The sequence below is a fragment of the Lissotriton helveticus genome, chromosome 8 (assembly GCF_964261635.1).
Source record: "Lissotriton helveticus chromosome 8, aLisHel1.1, whole genome shotgun sequence".
Lineage (NCBI taxonomy): Eukaryota > Metazoa > Chordata > Amphibia > Caudata > Salamandridae > Lissotriton > Lissotriton helveticus.
The window spans coordinates 937250609-937272798 of record NC_136069.1 but is presented as its reverse complement, the minus strand read 5'-3'; the positions used below and the strand labels follow the sequence as shown (position 1 = coordinate 937272798).

Genomic DNA, 22190 nt, shown 5'->3' with positions numbered 1-22190 from the left:
AAAAATAGGAGGAAGAAGCAAAATGTTTGGGGATATATAGGGCCATCTATAACAAAGTGTATAAAAAAATACCCCCTGTAAGAACTGCCAGCATCTCAGAATTGTTTAACAATGAAAACTTATCCACCATATCTTCTTTGTTCAATGCCTTAGTTCAACACACAAGTGAATCAAGTGAATACTCTACAATCAGTGCCGACCATTCTGTGGCTTCTCAGGTTCAAGAACCTCCAAACTGCACTATTTCTCTATTTCCACCTTAACCGCCCCTTGCATACTAATCGGCAATTTTGTTATTTTTGTTGCCACTGGAGTGGCTAATTCTTTTACTAAATCCTGTGCGCATATGTTTTGAGACACTCCAGATTGCTGCTAAACACTCTATAAAAAAGTCATACATTTTCTAACATTTAGATCCACTGTCTGTCCCTGAATTTGTGGGAACACATTAGGCTCAAGATAGACACCTAACTCTTTTTGAACGGGCCAAACTACTTGGAAGATTACACAGTTTGAAGGATGTATGGCGCTCTAAGTACCCTCTTATAGCGGGTTATACTTATTATTCGGCGCCCCACAGATCCTGTTCCAGAATAGACATGGTTTGGGCATCGGATCAAATTGTAGACTATTGTAATATGGAACTATGTCCAAGGATTACATCCGATCACAACCCAATTTTATTTGAATTTGAAATTAAGGACCAGAGGAGAGACACACAAAATTTTACATTCCCAAGATACTTACTTGCAGAATCTGGCGTTGTCATGCTATTGAAAGAACACATTAAAGACTTTATAGCGCTGAATATTAACTCAACTAATATAAATATAGTATGGGATGCTTGCAAATGCAGTATTAGGGGATTCACTCAGCAATATATACTGAGGTCAAATGCTGAGAATCGGCGAACTACCAAAATAACTACCTCGAACATAGTACAAATAGAACAGCAGCTGGCCGAAGCTACTATACAAGCAAAACCAAACATTGATGAGCTAAGAATAAAGCTGGCTGAACTACAATCATATATCAAAAAGACCCTTAGAGAGAGATACAGCGCCAAAATTCATAAACATAAAATGGCTCAATACGAAAGTGGAGATAGAATTGGTAAAGTGTTGGCATACAAGACAGCTGATAAGAAAGCTAGAACTAAGGTTAAATCAATTATAGGCTTAGATCAACGCGAATATGAACAACCAGATCAGATTCTAAACCAGTTTGTTAGCTATTATCAGAATCTGTACACTCTGGATAATATACCCACTAGTGCCACAATATTGCAATATCTTAACAAACATTTACCAACACAAAGAGATATTGGTATAGAAACCTTCCAACAACTTAGCTCCAAAATAACATTAACTGAAATAAATTTAGCAATTTCTGCTTTACCTCTAGGGAAAGCAGTTGGAGAGGATTGTCTACCGTTGGAATTATATAAAATCTGTGCTCAGGAGCTGCTACCTCTTTTAGAACTAGTCATTAACTCTATAACTAAATCTGGGAAGGCTCCAACATCGTGGAAAATAGCCAAAATAATGTTTTTTCTTAAAAAAAGCAAACCGCCGAAGGAATGTGGCTCCTATCGGCCGATATCTTTGCTCAAATCGGATGCAAAAATCTTTTCTAAAATTTTGGCAAATCGTTTAGCCCCCATTATGCCGGATCTGGTCAACTTACAGCAACACGGTTTTGTGATGGGAAGAGATACAACGGCCCATGTAAATACTGCAGTTACAGCCTTTGATGTAGCCACAACTACTCTCTCCCCACTCGGAATGGTCATGCTAGATGCGGAAAAGGCATTTGACCGAGTGGGGTGGGAATATTTGTGGGAAGTATTAAAGAAAATGGGCATTCAGGGTCAATATCTCGATTGGGTCTGTTCACTCTATGATAATCCGCTGGCTAAGATCAGCTACGGGGGAAAGATTCAGCTAATTTCCAGATAGGAAGGGGAACAAGGCAAGGCTACCCGCTATCCCCTTCGCTTTTTGCTCTATCTTTGGAGCCATTTTTAAATGCACTGTCTGAACAAAGGAATATTATTCCAACGTATCACGGAGGGAAGAATCTAAAGATAACTGCTTTTGCAGACGACATCGCGGTATACACAACAGACTTAGTTAGAGCTATACCCGAAATAATTGAAGAAGATGCACAGTTTGGCAATGTGTCAGGTTACAAATTAAACGTAAGCAAGACAGAGGTCATTGCTAATTATAACCCAGAAGAACCAATACCCGGCACATGTCAAAGTGCAACTTATTTAGGAATCAAGTTAGCAGCTAATATTGATAAAATAATAACTATGAACTATGATTCTTTATTAAAGGAAACTGCTATAATTTTTAAAAAATGGCATAAGATCCCGCTTAGCCTAGTAGGGCGAATTAATCTCATAAAAATGAAGATATTGCCTAAAGTACTATACCTATTTAGAGCCATACCTTTACAACCAAATAAACTCTTCTTTAAAAAACTGAAAGGCATCTGTAGTAGCTTTCTATGGGGCTACAAAAAAGCTTGTAGGGCTATGAAACTCCTGGAATTACCAATTGAAAAGGGGGATCTTTCTTTTCCTGACTTTAAATTATACTTTCTTGCAACTTTTTTTCGTCGTATAAGAAGCTTGTTGAAAAATGAGAGCTCACTATTCTACCATCAGTACATGCTGGGGCCTGATTGCAACCAATTCCTATTTCGTTTACATGATCCAAACTATTTTAAACGAGTCAAATTTAAGACGGCTAGACATATTAAAAACAATTGGGACCAAATTATGACCACTGATAAGATTTTCTTTTTTAATGCTGAACTTAGACTATGGGGTAATCCAGGCCTCCCAGATTTATTCTCAGACGGGGCAGGAAATCTTTGGGCTCATCATGGTATATATCTTTTGGTTGATTTATATGGTCCAAATGGCTTTTTGGACGTTGATACATTAAAAATCGTGTTTGGCCTAACAGATGATATGTATTTTAAATATATTCAAATAAGAGATTACCTAATCCGTAAAATGAAAATATCTGAAGTGGCCCAATCAGACACTTTAGCATGTCTATACTCTGGGAAAACAAAATCACTTATTAGTCTGGGTTACGGATATTTGACTTGTGGTAAATATGACAACAGCATTAAATTAGCGTCTAAATGGTCTTGTAGACTTGGCAAGAACATCAATCCTACACAGATTGTAGCTTCATTATCTCATATAAATCTAATAGTACATTCCTCTAATTTAAGACTACAAGCATACAAAACAATTACGCAGCTATAATACACTCCGCAAAGAATATTTAGTTGGACACAGGGAAATCAAGTAACCGATAAAACGAAATGCCCGAAATGCGACATGGCAGCAGCGGGAATAGAACATATGCTCTTTTCTTGCCCAAGGTTACTTATATTTTGGAAGGGGATAATGGACGTTCTAAAATGCAAACAAATTAACACCCCGGTGCTTTCAGCACAATTGGTGCTTTTGGATATTCAAGATGTTAACTGTCCACACCAAGACCTAATAACTATCATATTTGCTTGTGCTAGGCTAGTGATAGCAAGATCGTGGATCTCAAAAGAACCTCCAAACGTATCAGATTGGTACACTTTGGTAAATGAAATAAGAGTAATGGAAATTTCATTAGCAAAACATAGAGGCCCAAAGGCATACAAAAGGAAGGAAAAAATCTGGCAATTTTTTTTTGATTCTGAAATATCAACTGCATAACTTCTATTTAATGAGAGGCCAAACTTACTGAGCTTTCTCTGTCTTTTGTTAAAATTACGTATGTTTTCTTATAATGTATTTGCTTCTCCGCTGTTTTTTCTATTTTGTTTTTGATGCTAATTGATCTGCTTTTTTATTCTTTACTGTTATTTTCATGACATGTAAATGTAATATGCTCCATCTTGCAATAATAAAAAATAAGTAAAAAAAAAAAAATGAACGGGCCAAACTAAAATACTATTTTCCCTTAGTGAGACATAATTCTTGGAAGCATAAAACCTATCTTTGTTTTTAACTTTTGCTGTAAAGTTTCTCATCATCTTGATAAACTGCCCCCCATAACCTTCTGGATGTATGTTCATCTTCTTTAATTTAATCTTTTCACTAACATTTTTTTCAAACATGATATCAGATATTACAGTTAGTCTTCAACATGAATCAAACATAGCCCCCACTTTCACATCTTCTATCCCAATTTTATCTTTAGGATTCCCTGAGTCAACATCTGTCATCTGGAAAAGTATCTCATCACATACTTCAGCTACTTTGTCGTTGCCATTTTTCATTATGGTTCTCTCATTTCTTCAACACACCATAAAGTGTCCTTTTTTCCCACATCTGTTGCACACAACCTCTGCTGCAGGAAAATCCCTAGAGTTACCATTGTGGCCAATCTTCCCACAACTGAAATGATGTACAGTGAAGGTAGACTCCCTCTCTCCAAACCTTTGCCTTTAAAGGTAGCCTCACTTATTCTCCCTTTCCAACTCTTTTTATCCGTCAGTACCTGAACACCACCTTCCTCCTCCTTTATTGCCTGAACCTCCTCTTTGCCTCTAGTGTCGTTCTCAATCTATTTCACACATACCACCATATGTTCTAAATGTTTGGCTACAATGAGCACCTCAGATAAAGGTTGAGCATCCTTTAACCACAGCTCTTCCCTTATTCTGTCAATGTTGCAGTTTAACAGAAACTGATCTCTGATGCGTACATCTCATGACTGCCCAAACTTAAACGTGGCAGACAATTTCCTCAACTCTGATATAAAATCTTCTTTTGCCTCTGCATCCTATTGAGTTGTTTCCCAAAATGATACTTCTCCATAAAGGTGCTAATGAGTGGTAAAAAGTGTATGCCAGTTTTCTAATACATATTTCATAAGCATTCAAATATCTCAACTACTCAGCACCAATTCTGGTAGATGTTCCAAAACCTCCTTCCCTTCCAGACCCACATTTGGCCCACATACCACTGAATAATTATGGAATACTTCAGCTTACTCCACCTTAAAGGTGGGTCCCCAGGGCTTGACAGAAAAAGGTGAAGATAACACATTCTGCATTATGTCTACCTTTGTTTTTCAATGCTTCCTTAATATACAGTATAAATATATAGCCCAGTATACATTTTCGGTGATAGAATCACAAATCCACATGTTCAGTTTCCTCTACAGTACAGTATTAATTGATGGTAAAGTGTGCAGACCACTGACATCTGCTGTAATGCTCACTGTTACAGTTGTGTGTCTTTCCTCACACTGTTATAAAATTATAAGTGAGTAATATTGTCCTTCTGCCTCTGACTGGCACAGAAGAAAATATTGTTTAATGGATTAAAGGCCAGATGTACAAAAATCAAGAATTTCAGTTTCCTAATTGTGATTCTTACCGTACTTTAATTAGGAAACCACAATTCCTTATGTAGGATGACTTATATAGTGATTCCTAGTGGGTCGCAAATCAACCCACCCCATGAATATTATATATATAACCCATTAGGAATCGCAGCCATCATAGGGATGGTGGGCTGCTGAGGTCAGCAGGCCATCAGGCCTGTTATTTTTGTTTAAATAAGCAAACTTTTTTTAAATGCAGCCTGTTTTCCTTAAAGGAAAGCAGAATGAGTTTAAAAAGAAAAATGAAATGCTGAAGGTTAATTTTTATACTATAAGCAGTGGTTAATTCCCATCTGAGTATGGGTTACCACCAGTTTTAAACTGCTGGTAAAGTACTACTGTTTTGCAACCGGAATTCTTTATCAAAAAAGCAATCCATACCATATCTATTTGGTATTTATAAGGGACCACTTAAACACTCCACTTTCAAATACCAAATTGCTAACACAAATTGTGATTCAGTAACATGCTACCGAATTGGAATTGTACATTGTACATTTGTAAAATCATTTTTGCTGTTGCAAACATCCCGATTATGTGAATTGGGCTGTTTCCGACTGCAAAAATGCTTTCTACATCTGGCCCAAGTCACCACAAGTGCCAAAGAGTTTAGCTAGTCATCCCCATGTGGCTTCCTCAACTTGAAACCTTAGCAATGCAATACATCAGCAAGATGTGCTGCTCACAGCCCTCGATGAGGAGACATTTTAATTACTGCACCAAAGCGTTAGAATTATGTTCTCCACACAGTACTGGCTTGAAAATTACTTTTATTATGCTTCTTATGCCAAATTCACTTAGATACTGCACACACACTTGAATGGATCAGGTTCCAACCCTCAGTTTGAGATACAGCAGTAAATAAAATGCGCACTTCAGAGCTTGCTGTCACGCACTCCCAGTTATCACACACTCAACAACTGCCTGTAATGAATCATCCGCTCCTGAAAGTGTTAAATCGATTTACTGTTAATAACTGATGTCAGAGTGAAATCAATAGTCTTGATCTGCTCAGTGATGAGGCAGAAATTATTACAATATCATTTATTAGTTCCAAGGAACTGTTACTCTCTGACTGTGACGAATACAGCTGACCGTACTGAACAGCTGACAGATAAAACAAGCAATGGCAAAGCCAATTGGTTTTGCCCAATACCACTAATTGCATTTAATTTACAGGCCCTGGGCACAGGTGGTTCCATTTCAATAGGGACCTACAAGTAGATTAAAAATGCCAGTTGGGTATAAGTCGATTTAACATGTTTTATGTTTAAGGAGAGAGCACAAGCACTTTAGCACTGGTAACATGTAGAGAGTACTAAGGCCAGCAAAAACAGGAGATCGGAAGGCAAAAAGTTAGGGGGGAAAATCACACCAAGGATGCCAGATTTAACAGTACGTTAGGGACATTTTTGAAGTTAGAGTATTGATTTTGAAAAACACACTCCAACAAGATGCTTGGTCACACAACATTACCAGGAGCTGCCATCTTTTACATTAATACATATTAATTAGCTTGAGCTCACAAGTGAAAACAAATGGATTTGATATGGTAATTTGATTTTCTGTTAGGTATTTGACTTATTAGCAACTATGCTATTTTGAACTAATATAGGCAGACCATTATAGAGGTAAATATTTGACAAATCTATGTTAAGCATAGTTACAATTATGTGATTTGCTCAGATAAACCGATTGGCACTGGTTTATCAAATTCTTCTTAAATTTGATGCAGCTTGAATAGGGTGGATAAGTAAAGGCGACTTTGGACACAACTATTCAACCCAAAAAAGGCTGATCAACTCAACGTGCAATTTGCTGGTATCAACTGTGGCTAGGAGGCAGGCTGATAAGCACTTTTTTCAGTAAGCTACTTTGTGGTGGTTGTGCCTAGTGAAGTCTTTTCCCATATTTTGGAACATTAAAGAGCACGAGATGGCATAGATACATTCTGATCCGTTGAAAGAAGGCTCTCTGTTACATAACATGGTATCAAGCATATACTCAAGCCCTGCTTTCGATTGTGCAAGGCTCTGATTTAGTTTGTCGGTTTGTTTATTATAGCCTCTTCACAGCCCTTAACAATGCCATCTGCGGTGTATTCCCAGTGGCGTAACGAATCTTGAGGGGGGCCCCATGCAGGGTACGTGAAGGGCCCCCCTCCGAACTCAATCTAGAGCTCCCCAGCAGAAGTGCGGTGCGGACGGGGACCCTGGAGGGTGAGTGCCCCCCCCCCCCACCATGGGGGCTGCAGGGGCCTGTGTTATGCCCCTGTGTATTCCAGTCTTCAAGCGCTAAATGGACACAGGGTTTCTCAGGTCCCTGGCATGTTTAAATTGATTTAAACGGATCTAACATTCCTGATTGAGCAGGAACTAGGTTTGTATGAGTTGGCAGGCATCATGTAAGTTGTTTGTATGTGGTCCAAACCCTCGGTACTGCCAGAACCCTGGTGGGCTAATGAAGACCGAGAGCAAAGCATGCGGTGGATAAGCAGAAAGTAAAATAATAAAAATCACTTTATTTCTCCACGACTGAAAGTGAACATAAATCCAAGTAGGATTATGATGTGTCGATCTGCAAAACCACTGGTGCTCGTGTAAGCGCTCCGATATCAGAGCAAAACATATGTCAGCTGGTCATGAACTATGTGGCATGGTCGTTTCTTTTTATGAAAATGTATTAATGGGATGTTTGATTCGGTATTGAAGAATAATTGGAACATCAGAACAGAGTTGTAGGTTCTGTTTTCAGTAGAGATAATATAAGAGAGCAAACCATGAAAAAACATTGGCACAAGTTTTCAAACTACCTGGATAAAAAATAAGTGCTGCGCACACTTGGGATGACCTTTTCTTATGGGGCACTCTGAAGTGCAAGGCCATGTGTGCTATTAAGGTGGAAACGACGATCTATTTGTTTCACACTGGATCGTCATTGTTTGTTCCTCAAATTCCTTTTCGTCCACGCCACATGCTATGTCATGTCGGCTCAGTGAGTTGAAGGCTATTGCTGATAAATAGTCTACAGGTTTCGAGTTGGGTCCCATACAGTGTTGGGTCAGTCTTTCAATCTTCCAGGTCGATAAATTGAGCACCATTAAATTTGGATATTAAAAACATGCTATTTTGGGCCTCGATAGTTGCAGAGGTGGTAGTTTGGTCTGCCCTGTTCCCATGATGCATTGGGCCAGGGACAGACTAATTTGCATATAGCCAGGTTCTGAGCTGGGATGGGGCAGTGAGCTAAATAATGGTGATGGATCAAGCCCTGATCTTTGGCTGGGTAAGAGTGGTCTGCTTAATTCAGACACTCTGTTCATCACAACCCCCTTTTCTGAATCGTTTTTGGCCACTATAGGTGTGGCAGGGTATACTCAGACATGAGTCCCTTGCTCACTGCTCCATCAGGATTCAAGCAAGCCGGGCCGACGACGCCTGAAATGGCAGAAACCGGTCCCCGGAAGCTTGTCTCCTTTCTGGTGAAGAATTGGCTTGGTAGTTTGGTCTGCCCTGTTCCCATGATGCACTGGGCCAGGGACAGACTAATTTGCATATAGCCAGGTTCTGAGCTGGGATGGGGCAGTGAGCTAAATAACGGTGATGGATCAAGCCCTGATCTTTGGACTGGGTAAGAGTGGTCTGCTTAATTCAGACACTCTGTTCATCACCACCCCCTTTTCTGAATCGTTTTTGGCCACTATAGGTGTGGCAGGGTATACTCAGACATGAGTCCCTTGCTCACTGCTCCATCAGGATTCAAGCAAGCCGGGCCGACGACGCCTGAAATGGCAGAAACCGGTCCCCGGAAGCTTGTCTCCTTTCTGGTGAAGAATTGGCTTGGTAGTTTGGTCTGCCCTGTTCCCATGATGCACTGGGCCAGGGACAGACTAATTTGCTTATAGCCAGGTTCTGAGCTGGGATGGGGCAGTGAGCTAAATAACGGTGATGGATCAAGCCCTGATCTTTGGACTGGGTAAGAGTGGTCTGCCTAATTCAGACACTCTGTTCATCACCACCCCCTTTTCTGAATCGTTTTTGGCCACTATAGGTGTGGCAGGGTATACTCAGACATGAGTCCCTTGCTCACTGCTCCATCAGGATTCAAGCAAGCCGGGCCGACGACGCCTGAAATGGCAGAAACCGGTCCCCGGAAGCTTGTCTCCTTTCTGGTGAAGAATTGGCTTGGTAGTTTGGTCTGCCCTGTTCCCATGATGCGCTGGGCCAGGGACAGACTAATTTGCATATAGCCAGGTTCTGAGCTGGGATGGGGCAGTGAGCTAAATAACGGTGATGGATCAAGCCCTGATCTTTGGACTGGGTAAGAGTGGTCTGCTTAATTCAGACACTCTGTTCACCACCACCCCCTTTTCTGAATCGTTTTTGGCCACTATAGGTGTGGCAGGGTATACTCAGACATGAGTCCCTTGCTCACTGCTCCATCAGGATTCAAGCAAGCCGGGCCGACGACGCCTGAAATGGCAGAAACCGGTCCCCGGAAGCTTGTCTCCTTTCTGGTGAAGAATTGGCTTGGTAGTTTGGTCTGCCCTGTTCCCATGATGCACTGGGCCAGGGACAGACTAATTTGCATATAGCCAGGTTCTGAGCTGGGATGGGGCAGTGAGCTAAATAACGGTGATGGATCAAGCCCTGATCTTTGGACTGGGTAAGAGTGGTCTGCTTAATTCAGACACTCTGTTCATCACCACCCCCTTTTCTGAATCGTTTTTGGCCACTATAGGTGTGGCAGGGTATACTCAGACATGAGTCCCTTGCTCACTGCTCCATCAGGATTCAAGCAAGCCGGGCCGACGACGCCTGAAATGGCAGAAACCGGTCCCCGGAAGCTTGTCTCCTTTCTGGTGAAGAATTGGCTTGGTAGTTTGGTCTGCCCTGTTCCCATGATGCACTGGGCCAGGGACAGACTAATTTGCATATAGCCAGGTTCTGAGCTGGGATGGGGCAGTGAGCTAAATAACGGTGATGGATCAAGCCCTGATCTTTGGACTGGGTAAGATTGGTCTGCTTAATTCAGACACTCTGTTCATCACCACCCTCTTTTCTGAATCGATAGTTGCAGAGGTGGGGCATGAGAAGGTTAAAAAAAACAAGTTACTATGCTTGAATAGTGCGAGTGCGTCTGCTCCTGACTGCAATTTGCTGCTGCTCCTGATACCTAAACATACATCCAACAGTCAATGTGTTCACTGTAAAGTGAGTGAAGTGGAGAACAACAAACTCCACGAAGACGCCACACATTATGAAATCAAGAAAGCAGCTTTATTTCTCCAGGGGTGGTTGCATCAGCATATAAGTCCAAGTCACGAATGCTGCTAAAACACTGCGGCTTCTATGCACTTCACCATGCTCGGATCCAAGCTCCCACCCCATTGAACATTGACAACCCCTAATCAACCAATAATACATTAATACCCTCTTTGCATCATTTAATAAAGGCGACATGCAAATGTTGTGCTTGTGCATTACATGTCCAAACAATACAATGTTAAATGTGGCACAGTTCTAGCATTATTTAGAAAAAAAAGACACAAGCACGGCATAACAAATGTTACGCTCGAGCAGCAATTCCAACATCCAAAATTCACATTCAGTGAAGCCTAACTTCCACAATTGAATGTGTGGTACCCTTTATGTCTTGGTTTATAAACAAATACGTCTCATCATGTTCACGTATTATACGAAAAACATGCGTGCAACAATTAATACTTCAGTCTGCCCAATTAAATGTATCGCCAATTCCAAAGAAATTTAAGAATTTGAGGTCTGACGTAGGTTTGTAAATCTAGAAAATGGGAATCTTTCTGCTCCTAAATTCTTTGCTTCTAAATCTGCTGTGCATAGAGGACTTGCATGTGTTGTTGTTTTACACGCAGACACTTTGTCATGAGTTGGGCACTCTGACACTAACCACGCCGTATACTCACTCTCTCGGTGGCTCATCAGCCAACACGTGAAATAGAATGCTCCAGGGAGATTTTATCACACACAGAAACTTCCTCAGTGCTGAGCTACAAAACCTGAATTCTGGTTTGGCTACCACGACTGACTGAAACGTGTGATCTTATACCCAACAACTGTCTCCTCACAAACATTTGTGTATCAACAAAAATAAGGAACAGTCAAAAACAATATTCAGTTAGGTCAGAAAATAAGACAATGGTATTTAAAGCAGCAATCACCTGTACATACCACCTGCCGATTAAAATCTACTTTTAAAGGGACGAAAAACAAGTATCTGTCTCTGTCAAGACGAGAGTACATTGGCGGGAGGCAGCTTTAGATGGTGGACTAAACAGCGCAGTTGTGAAGTTGGATGGTCACAGAGATAAACAAGATGGCACACACTGCTTTAGAACACATATTGGGAATACATTTTAATTGTACATTCCAAAGGAGTGTCAGCCATCTTGTATGCTGACCTTCTCTAATCTTAATTTCGAGCAGTGAAGTAGTGTAAGGGCTAGGGCCGCCGACCTTGAAGCTGGGTAAATGGGTTAGATTTTCAGCAGGAGGGTCAACATCCTGTGATTCTGGGAAAATCCCTTTCACTTAATCTCTCAGTGCATGGAATGTGTCCCTCTGAAATAGAACTGGTGCTCGTTTATTATGCTATGTAGATTTGCACCAAAAAACAAGTGTTGTGCAGTGGAAACCTAAAGTTTAGAGCTGGTGCTCAATTTTGCACTGTGCATAATTGCACAAAAAAGTGCTGTGGAGAGGAAAGCTAATAAAAGAAGTTCCACCAAAGTGGATGAAAACAGTACGTAGACAATGGGAAACTGATAAGAGGAACAATAGGAAACAGTATGCTACAACCAATAAGAAAGAAGCGAAAAGTAAGTGGCAAGCACACAAGCAAATGAAAAGTAAGGACAAGATGTAAGCCTATTTTAAGTTTATTACATTTTATTAAATACAATAGAATTCCTAAGCACAGCCCAAAAGCTATCTAGGCGAAACCTAAAAAACGTCATGCAGTGCACAAAGTACCTTCCCAGCAATGTAGAAGCCATACTTTTCTTTCCTTTACTGATGAGGCGAAACTCACAGTAAAACGTTTAACCTCCACCAAGTAAAGTATAGATCTCAAAATCCACTTCCACACTAGTCCATCTGCTTCTCTTTGCCTGTTGAGGTGGCTTGAAATAGTTTACGATCCCAAACTTGTTGCCAGTGTGATAAAAGTAAACCACCTCGCAAACGACAGAAAGGCAGGTTTCCAATTATGAAGATACTTTATTCAGACACCCCAGCTATAGCTCACCAACCACTCTCTTCAACAGTTAGACTCCAACTGTTTCTTTTTGAAATCCCGTATTCCCTTGGTTCTAAATGGGAGCATAGCACACTCACAGAGAAATATAACAGTGCCTTCGCTTTCTCCGTTCCTCTTTTCCTTCTTTTTTATCTTTTTTCCCATTCCAATATGTCTCTAGGATGCTTTACAATGTTAACTGACATGGCTTATTGGTCTTCCTGCTTGTGTGAACTTGATTTCTTCCTTTGATATTATTATAGGTTAATTCCTATTATATTCTTAATTGTTTAATCATGTTTACTGTGACCTCTACCTGCTTGTGCCCTCATACTCACTACACCACTGGAAAATTCTTTAACATGCTATCTACACAACAATAATTGGCTATGGCAATAGGGCTTGGCTTTAAAAGGCAGCACCAATGGCTTTGCAGAAAATAGTTGGGGCTGGCATACAAGCTCATGTGTCAAAATAATTACACATCTGTGGCATTTTTTAATTTGTGAAACACACAAAAGGTGATGGGAGGCTGCTTGCAATAATTCTAACCAGTGGCAATAGTTCAGGTAGCACTTCAACTCATCGTTCTTTTGCTCACCATGCCACCTCGGTTTGGATCCAGCCATATGCAAATCAATCTTGACCCTGCTCCTCATGGGAACAGTTCACACAGACCTGGCAAGCCAGGTCCTTCCTAAACTGTAACGCAAGAAAACCAGGACTGGTTTTGGGCTTGTTATGGACTCGTCAGTCAGGCACAGCGTGGTCCCAGTGACACAGGGAGCTCAGGACCCATGTCTGGGCATACCCAGATTTAATTTACTTGTGGAACATGAAAGAGGGGAATGCTAAACGGGAGCCGCCTTCAACAATACAGTACTGAAGTCACAGGGGATCTGATTCACAAAAATAATCTGAGACAAAATCCTAACTTTACGACTTTCGGTATTCACAAAAGGCATTTAGTAGTAGTAAAGTTAGGAATTCTAACTTTACTACTACTAAATACCTTTTGTGAGTACCGCAAGTCATAAAGTTAGGATTTTGTCTCAGATTACTTTTGTGAATCAGGCCCAGGGATTGTAAAAATCCATAGTAGCAAAAAGAAGTATAAAGTTCCCCGATAGGACTATGTAAAAGGCGTGTGTGTATGTATAGTGTAGAGAGAAAGATATTCAAGAGGGAAGGGGGGGAATTTCCCTCTTGGGAACTAGAACCCTCACACACCCAGCAAGCTAGGTGTCATGCTTCTCAAATGGGTTCTGCTCCTCGTCAGACTGGCGCTGCAATGTCTGACGGGCACCCGCGAAGGGGCTCTTTAGCGGAGATCTTTTGTTCCAGCCATATGGTGCATGCGTGTGAGAGGGCAGATGAATGTGTAGTCGTGAAAAAGTGATAGTGAATTAAAAAAGGTGGGTTAGTCCACAAAGAACTTTAATGGTGTGGCTAGCTCCCTTGGTTAAAATAGTGGGAGGGGAGATATACGCCACGAGTATTGGCGGCGAAATACCTACAACCCTCTATTTAGGTCGACATGTTTCTTGCAATTCTAGCAAGTCCTCAGGACCTCAGTGCTCAGTACTACACAGTGAGTTAAAAATTTGTTGATACAACCTTTAGTCTTAAGGTCAGTAGTGGAGCAGGCCAACTGGTCCTGCCTAGAAGGGTGCAACCTAGGGAGAAAAGGAGAACATATACGGAGAATCGTCAGTGTAGGTCTCCTATAAAAACTAGGTGCACTCTTCTCTACACAATAAAGACACACACTGAAATTGGTAAAAAGGCCCAAAGGAGCCTAAGGGAAAGAAGATGGTAAAACGCTTACCCTAAGTGTATCCCTAAAGTGCCCCGCAGTCTGCTCCTGTGGGACCTGCACAGAAGAGTCAGGCACCTAAGAAAGGGGGGGAGGACAAATTATATCCTCAGCGAAAGCCGGTATCAAGTCGTGGTAACAACCACTCACAACCGGGCTAATCGAGCCAAGTACACTACCTGGCATCTATTGCTCACTGCTCAGATCGATAAAAGTGGCAGATTTAGGCAATCAAGGTTATTTTGAAGGGCAGCCATTACTCTGTTAGCGGACACTGACAGGGGAAAGCACTGGGCCTCATCAACCAAATCAAATCCACAGCGTTATCAGGAGCCGAAGGCGCGGGAGTTTGAGGGGAGATTATACCCACGCTTTCCTGCCAGTGTGTCATCTAGTAAACGGAGCTGAGCCCACCGTCTCCTGTAGATGCCAGTATGCCCCGTGTTTACCGCTCACATCGTATACAATAATCCCAGTGTGGAATGGCGCAATCGGCCACAACTGTTGTCATGGTGAAAATCCGGTAACAATCCGACACGAAATGAAGCTGGTGGGACACTTACCCAAGCGGTGTGCGGTCTCTGCCTGCAAACCTACCCCCACGCGTAATCCGTTAGGGATCCGGAGCGACTGGTGGGAAGTTGCGGTGGTCAAAGCGCTCTTGTACCCTGCATCTCCGTGATCCGGCGAGTCCAGCGGGGGGCGTGGTCACGCGGTCAGTATCCGCGCATGCGCAAAGGCAGATGTTAGAGACTAATGCCGGTCTGATTAAGCTGACGGCAAGGAAGGTGCCACCCGGCGGCCACGTTGGACGTATGGAATATATAAACAAAGTAGTGGATTTTGAAAGCAAGCACGTATACTCGTGGAGCTCAAACTAATTAATTTGTAACTTGTCTTGCACAAACATGACGAACATGCTAAGAAATACATTTTACATATTCCATAGGGTGATGAAATCCAAAGTTGTAAATGGGTTAAGAAACTCGTCACAATGGCGTCAAATATCAATTGATCGTTCCTCAGAAAGGAGGAAAGAGTGTGGTTCACAGGGGAGGTTATACAGGTGAAGAAGGGGTGGGCAAGGGAGAGTCAATGTCACTTTTAAATACACCCCAAGGGGGCGAGTTAATTGTTCTGATGGTAGGGATGATGGTCTGCCTGGGGGGACGTGACCAATACTTGGGTAGGTCACTGGGGGGGTCACTGGTGGAGGTGCACTTGATCTGTGTTATCTATAGGATAGACCAAATCAAATAAATGTATGGAAAACTACTGATGGTCACTCTCTTGGTCTAGTTTTTTTGGGTCTAGTTTTTAAAGGAGGACCAAGGGACGGCGTCGTTGAGACCCACTGTATCTAGTCTCAATCGATGCACCCATCTCTGTTCAATCCTGAACAGGCCCTGTTTGGTGATTCCAGGGTGGCATTCTAGAACCAACCAGCGGGTGCTATCAGCTGGGTGTCCTTGTTGTGTGTAGTGTTGGTATAGTTGTGTGTGTGTCTTGAGGCATCTGATATTACTTTTGTGTTCTTGAATGCGCAATTTAACTTGTCTCATCGTCATCCCAATATAGTGTTGGTCACAGGGGCAAGTGAGTAAGTAAATGCATTTAGCGCTGTTGCAATTGGTATGCCTTCGCATATGCCAGACAAAAGTATTTGACAATTGGATCTCTTTGGTTAGACTAGTCTGGGGACATACTGTACACCCCCCACAAGGAAAATGGCCCTCTACTGGCGGGGAGATCCCATAATGTACTCTGGTTATTTGTGTTACATTTTTTGGGTCTTGTATGGATCAGTGCGTCCTTTAAATTGGAGCTGCGTTTAAACGCAAATCTCGGGCGTGGAAAATCGAAACCCCCGGAGTTGATGATGCTCCAATGTTTATTGATTGTTTTCTTTATGAAATTGAACACAAATTGACGTCATCACTATCAGCCACGCCCCCTCTGCCGGTTAATTGATGTTGATGGGTTCACGCTCAGCGGGATCGGATACTGGCAACAGATGAGCGCAGCCGCAGTCAGTTCCTGCAGCCACCAGCACGCTAGAGCACTGTCACAGGGTCCCAGGAAGTTGCCCGACTAGGCCTCAGAAGGCCACTTTGCCTATGTTACTTTTCACTAGTGGATATCTTCATGTGAGCCCCGTGCTGCCTGCCCACCTGGACTCGGAGCCCCTCTAGCATGCTCGACAGACGACTGATGTTGCCTCAGAACAAGCTGGTCGTTCCTGAGGTGAGAGCCGAGTGAGCAGCAAGGCTAACGCCTTACTCTGAATTAATGCAAACTAAGGGGGTCATTAGGATCGCGGTTTTTCCGTATCCTCGGGGCCGGCGGAAGGCACCGCCGGCCCAGAGGATGCGGAAAAACCGCAGCGGACTGACCAAAGACCCACCGCCACATTAGGATGGCTGGTGGGTCCTGGTTTCCGTCCACAGCTTTTCCGCCGCGGCTGGCTTACAACCGCGGCGGAAAAGCTCTAATATGGTGATGGTGTCTGTCAGACACCGTCCACCATATTAGGATGGCCTGTAAAGTATGCTTTTCCGCGGCGGGTTTTCCGCCGTGGAATAGCATACGGAACTTCACTGCGGGGGCCCGTTGCGGGCCCCCTAGGTGAAGGGGGGGTGGGGGGTGCACATGGGGGGTACCTATGGTACCCCCCTGCATTTGCATGCAGAAAGCGGCAGGCACCGCGCGGTGCCTGCCTCTTACTGCATGCAAATGCAATGCGTGCATTTTTAACATTGCGGCGGGTGCAGCTTGAAGCTCCACCCACCGCAATGTTAAAAATAGAGGATGTGACCGCAACCCTTGCGGTCACATCCTAATTGCACAGGAGGGAACTCCGCATGCCATGCGGAGGTTCCCTCCTGCTCTGGGTTCGCGGACGGACGCAAGTCCGTCCGCGATCCTAATGACCCCCTTAGTTTGACCTCTTGGTTAATACGCTTCTCCTTATGTAAATGTTAAGCTGCTTTGACACTTTCCGTTATTGCTTGGTTTAGAGTGTATGCAGCATTCATGTCCTGGCTGTCAAAGCACAGACAGCAGCTAGTTATTTTTAACCCATCTAGCGCCTCCTGAATATATATTAAAAACTGTATCACAGCTTTTGCACGTTCTTTAGTAGGTTAGCTAGCACGTAGTTGTCAAGAATAGTAAATTGTATGGAATTGCAAAGATGTTTTAAAAATACTAGCAGTCTTCAAATGGTTTAAACACAGAACACAGCCTTTTGAATCCGTCATTTGGGGATACAGACATGAACAGTTTGCCTAGTGCGTTTTTTAAGGTGCTGTGAAAATAATTGTCTCTAATCTGTCAGCCAAAGGAAACCAATAGGGGATGCATGCAGGCACAGAATTATCCCATGCTAGCTACTGATAGTTTGTACAAAAAGGCATCTTTGTTCCCAGAGCCCTCCCTCACAGAGGGGGCTCAATCGTATTTCTAACTCTGCTCAGCTCAATTCCATACAAGTCATTGTCCATGGCACATATTTCTACCCCTCGTTAGGGGTAGTAAGCACTATATAAATGCAATTTAAACATATTGTCATCGTCATCGCAGCTCATTACATCACAGCTCATTGTCTATCGCAACCTGTAATCATCACAGGATAATGCCCTCATCTCTCCTTGTCCATCAACCTCTATTGCCTTCATTGCTCGTTGTCAATCCCACGAGTTTATTGCCATCACACGCCATTTTCCATCGCCACCTATTATCATCATAGCTAATTGTTATCATGGGTCATTGACCATCCCAGCACACTGCATTACAGCTCATTGTTCATGGTAACCTATTGTCATCACAGCTAAATGCTTTATTGCTCATTGTCTATACCAACATATTGTCTCTACAGTTTATAGCCCATACCAGCCTATTGCCATCACAGCTCATCGTCCATCTTCTGCCTATTGCCATCACAGCTCATCGTCCATCTTCTGTCTATTGCCATCACAGCTCATCGTCCATCTGCTACATATTGCCATCACAGCTCATCGTCCATCATCCACCTATTTCCATCACAGCTCATCATCCATCATCTACCTATTGCCATCACAGCTCATCCTCTGCTTATTGCCATCACAGCTCATCATCCATTTTCTGCCTATTGCTATCACAGCTCATTGTCTACCTATTGCCATCACAGCTCATCGTCCATCTTCTGCCTATTTCCATCAAAGCTCATCATCCATTATCTACCTATTGCCATCACAGCTCATCATCCATTTTCTGCTTATTGCCATCACAGCTTATCGTCCATCTTCTACCTATTGCCATCACAGCCCATCGTCCATCATCTACCTATTGCCATCACAGCTGAACGAGCGGCATAGCTAGGGGAGCGCTGGGGCGTTACGCCCCAGTCGGCACTATTTTGGGGGGGGGGGGGCGCGGCACAGTGCACTCATTACGTGCAGTTATGTTAGTGCACTGTGCAAGCGCACCTGCTTACAACAAATACTGCAGTGCAAGCTACTGGCGGACTCGAAGCGGAGGAGGTCCATGCGGTAAGTCGTGAGGGGGTGACACCATGAGTTACCCGCACCGGGTGACACCAACCCTAGTGACGCCACTGCACAGGCAGCGGTTGGAACAGGAATGATTGGGGAGTGAAAACACAGAACTTGGGTGAGTGAAGGGTTGAAGAGGAAAACAGGGGTGTGAGCAAGGAAACACATGCATTCCAGTTCTCACTAACAAATAAATAAACAGTCCTCTCAAGTATGCTGAGGAAGGATATAACACATTCATTCATAACACTGGGATCAAAATGCTCTGGAATGGGACTAAAACAAGGAAAGGAAGGAATGCCATCAAATCAAGAATAGATAACTGAGGCAGACAAAATAGTCATCCACTCATGCTGACCCATATCCCATTCAAAATATATGCTATGGCCTGGACACTAAAGGTATATTAACAGACATCTAAAGATGAGACCTAAAAATAGACTTCCATGGAAGGGACGAGTCTTGGATTTCTCTAGCTCTACATTATCTGGTTACAGTTTGCTGGTAACCTCCTGCCATTTGTTATGTCTGCTGCCTATCCCTAGCATCATCATACATTTTCTACCAAAGTGTCACAATTCATGTTTTGTTTGACATATTTTCATAAGCTGTATGTGCAGGCCTCAGTCTCCTCGCACAGGTAATTTACCTGCTTGATACCAATGTCTCTTGCTTTACTGCTTACAGTTTATGTACTCAAATGTAGTTTGGAGAAGCACATTATATTAGCTGTTTACAAGGAGGAGCTGCTCCTGCGCAGCAATTCTACCACTTCTGAAGTGACCTGTGTGCAGTTCTGTGGATCTCTTCTGAGCACCTTACTCTTAATTGTGCCTAACAAGCAGAGGTCTTATCTGCATTATAGTTGGTTATTTAAGCTCTAATAATGGTGGTTCCAAGAGCTATTTATATACCTCAAAATTGGAAACCTATAGTGCCAAAGTAGCAGCACTACACAAAATACTTGTCTGCCACCAGACACTCAAGACAGATTTTTCATAGTTCACGTGCATTACAATGCTACTGTATCATAAAGTGTCTCGCCATGGACTTTCAGTAAGTAGTTTTACTGTAATTTTGGAAGTACCTTGATGTATTTGGTTTCAAGTGGCTTTTATGTTAATAGTACTAAACATTTCAAAATCAAGGGTCTCAGTAAAAGCAGCTGTTCTTTTACATTGAGCTATAGGATTAATTTGAGCTTTTCTTGGGTAAAGTAAATGTGGCTATGAGTTCACGTCTAACAAATAAACCAATATTAATATCTACGTCTGTGGAAGCAGTGGAGCTATTCCTGGGATATGTGTGTGCATATGACACTGAAAGATTCCCTTCCTCATTTTAGCAATTTTGCTAGACCGTCATCCTTAGGGTGGTCTTACCCCACACTTTATGCTTTTTACCTCCTGTTTTGCTGATTCTTTTTTTTGGCCTTAGGACTCTTAGCACTTTAACACTGCTAACAGTGCTAAATTGCATGTGCTTCTCCCTGAAACAGGGTGACATTGCTGTATACCTGACTGGCACATTTCATTTACGTGTAAGTCCCTTGTTAAGTGGTATACCATTTACCCAGGGCCTGTAAGTTAAATGCTACTAGTGGGATGCAACACTAATTGTGCAACCCACAGAAGTTACCTTTCAAGCTTGTCTCAGGCCTGCCACTGCAGCGCCTGTGTGTGCAGTTTACTGCCACTTCGACTTGGCTTTGAAAACTACATGCCAAGCCTTAAACTCCCCTTTTATTACATATGTCACCCTTAACGTAGGCCCTAAGTAACCCTAAGGGCAGGGTGACATGTAAGTAAAAAGTAAGGCATGTGTATTTACTCTTTATGTGTCCTTGTAGTGACAAACACCCAAAGTCATTTGTCACTACTGTGAGGCATATCTCTCTCATAGGTTAGCATTGGGAATTCCTTAATGCACTTTTCAGCAGTAATTCCTTTTCAGAGAGGACCAGCCTTTTCAAGTTTCATATATTTGTAATGGTAATGATAAATCCTCCTCACTGTTGAGGTTGGATTTAACATTACTGTTATAGAAATGCCACTTATAGGAAGTGGACATTTTTCTGCACTTACTGATCTGCGTGCCTGACAGTCTGTCTCCAATACACGTCTGGTATGGTGACAGCAACCCTTTGTGCATTCCCTCTAGACAGCAACAACACAGGAAGGATAGGCGTGTCTGAGTAACCATCTACATAAATCTGCATTCTTACAGCCTTGCCTGGGCAGGATGGAAGGGAGGAACTTCAATAGGCAGTGTCCTGTCCCCACACAAAGGATTAATTAACCCCCACAGATAGTCTGGCAGACAAGACAGGGTTAAAGGGATACTTGTGCACTTGAGAGATCTCTTTTGAAGTGGCCCCCACATCAGAGGCACTTTTGGGTATACTGGGTATTTCACCCCCTAAAGGCATTCACTACTGGACTTGTAACTGAAGTTCTGCCAGAAGAACTGCTGTGCTGCTTAAAGGACTTAACCGGACTGCTGATCAAGAAGGCCTCTTTTTCTGCTTCTTGACCTGCTGCCTGCTGCTCTCTGACTTTGCTGAAGGAGAGCTTAATTCTGCCTTCACTCCAAGTGTGCTCCAAGGGCTTGTTGGCTTGCCTCCTGTTGTTTGAGACCAAGGGATATCAAAGTCTTTACCCCTGCTCCTGTGCCTGGCTCACTGGAAGTGGCCCAGATACTTGCAACATGGACTTCAATGCAGATCCTGTCTGCATGTAGCAGAACCTGCGCATCAGCCCGGTTGCTCGAGTAGAATTGGCATATCGCATCGCACTTTGCTTTCTGAGATTGAGTGTATGGACGCTGCTACAGATTAGAAAGATCAACACATCCTCTTGACTGTGTGATAAAATCTGGTGCATTGCTCAACGCCTCTTGACTCCACCACCCTTCTACGGAACTGATGCATTGCCATCAGCGCGTGGAGAAAATCGGCACATCCTTGACTTGCAGGACCCGCATCGATGCATCCCATGACACACCTTACTGTTGCAACAAGGAAAGATAATTTGTTGACCGGGGCTTGCTTGGCGTACTGTAGCCGGCTGGCACTCCATTGTGGTCAGCCCGAACTTTGACTTTGCCAGAGTCCAGCGCGACCTCAAGTAACCCCTAAAGCGCTGTTTGCTT

At 42.9% G+C, this 22190-nt stretch overlaps 1 protein-coding gene across 1 annotated transcript in view; it reads left to right on the top strand.

Annotated features, from left to right (window-relative positions):
• The window catches only part of LOC144773831 (interphotoreceptor matrix proteoglycan 2-like), an 896924-nt gene that overhangs the window by 835252 nt on the left and 39482 nt on the right, over positions 1 to 22190 (top strand). The gene's annotated exons all lie outside the window — the stretch shown is intronic.